Here is a 1,597-nt window from a genome sequence, read left to right as displayed (position 1 = left end):
AATGCTAACATGATCACTGAGGGTCAGTCGAAACTTCAACAATTTCATTTTAATAAGTTGTGAAACTTTAATCATTGAGGAAGTTTTATTCCCTTTCTGATTTTACACACTCTGTATTTTAGGAGACGGGTTTTAAATGTTCTTCATGGAATCAGAGAAGTTTACAACACAGAAGGAGGCCATTGTCACATGAGCAATGAACATTTAAACCCAGTTTTTGTTTCAAAAATAATGTTTCCGCCCGGGATTGAACCGGGATCCTTTCACGTGTGAGGCGAACGTGATAACCGCCACACTACGGAAACTGCTGCCTAGTGCAGTGTCCAGAGAGAAGTGTTCAGCGACAAGCTGAAATGCTGAATCCCTTTTTCTGAAAAAATTCCTTTCACAAACATTTCTCTGACCGAAACGGCACAAAACAAAAATGTTCCTTTCAAATGTGCCAATTATTTTCGTTAAACTTTTATTTTGCTTTCATGGGATAACACAATTAATGATTCGATAATTTTCTTTTACACAATGAAAGAAATACTAACTGAGGGAAAGTCACTTCGTCAATAATTTGTTCTGTGCTCTGCATGTTTGTAATGTCGCCAAGTTTGCTGATGATACAAAGATAGATGGGAAAGCAAGTTGTGAGGAGGACGCAAACAATCTGCAAAGCGATATTGATAGGCTCAGTTGGTGGGCAGAAATTTGTCAGATGGAGTATAATGTGGGAAATATGAGGTTATCCACTGTGGTAGCAATAATAAAAAAGCAAATAATTATTTAAATGGGGAGAGATTAAGAAATGCTGCGGTGCAGAGGGACCTGGGGGTCATTGTACATGAAACACAAAAGGTTAGTATGCAGAAACATCCTCTCTGCATCCACCTTGTCAAGCCCCCTCATAATCTTACACGTTTCCATAAGATCACCTCTCAATCTTCTGAATTCCAATGAGTAGAGGCACAACCTACTCAACCTTTTCTCATAAGTTAGCCCCCTCATCTCCGGAATCAACCTAGTGAACCTTCTCTGAACTGCCTCCAAAGCATCTATATCCTTTCTTAAATATGGAAACCACAATTGCACGCAGTTATCCAGGTCTGGCCTCACCAATACCCTGTATAACTGCAGCAAGACTTCTTTGTTTTATACTCCATCCCCTTTGCAATAAAGGCCAAGATTCCATTGGCCTTCCTGATCACTTGCTGTACCTGCATACTAACCTTTTTTGTTTCATGCACAAGTACGCGCAGCTCCCGCTGTACTGCAGCACGGTGCAATATTTCTCCTTTTAACTAATAACTTGTTCTTTGATTTTTCTGCCAAAATGCATAACCTTGCACTTTCCAACATTATACACCATCTGCCAAATTTTTCACCACTCACTTAACCTGGCTATGTCTTTTTGCAGATTTTTTGTGTTCTCCTCACACATTGCTTTTCCTCCCATCTTTGTATCATCAGCAAACTTGTCTACATTACATTCGGTCCCTTCATCCAAGTCGTTAATATAGATTATAAATAGTTGGGGTCCCAGCACTGATCCCTGCAGCACCCCACTAGTTACTGATTGCCAACCAGAGAATTAACCATTTATCCGACTTTC

At 39.9% G+C, this 1,597-nt stretch overlaps 1 non-coding gene across 1 annotated transcript; it reads right to left on the bottom strand.

Annotated features, from left to right (window-relative positions):
- Positions 1–232: 232 nt before the first annotated feature.
- trnav-cac (transfer RNA valine (anticodon CAC)) lies at positions 233–305 on the bottom strand. Its single transcript has one exon. It is a non-coding gene; the product is annotated as a tRNA-Val (tRNA).
- Positions 306–1,597: the final 1,292 nt, after the last annotated feature.

The sequence above is a fragment of the Pristiophorus japonicus genome, unplaced genomic scaffold, assembly GCF_044704955.1.
Source record: "Pristiophorus japonicus isolate sPriJap1 unplaced genomic scaffold, sPriJap1.hap1 HAP1_SCAFFOLD_91, whole genome shotgun sequence".
Lineage (NCBI taxonomy): Eukaryota > Metazoa > Chordata > Chondrichthyes > Pristiophoridae > Pristiophorus > Pristiophorus japonicus.
The sequence above is the reverse complement of the archived record's forward strand: the minus strand, read 5'-3'. Positions and strand labels throughout refer to the sequence as shown.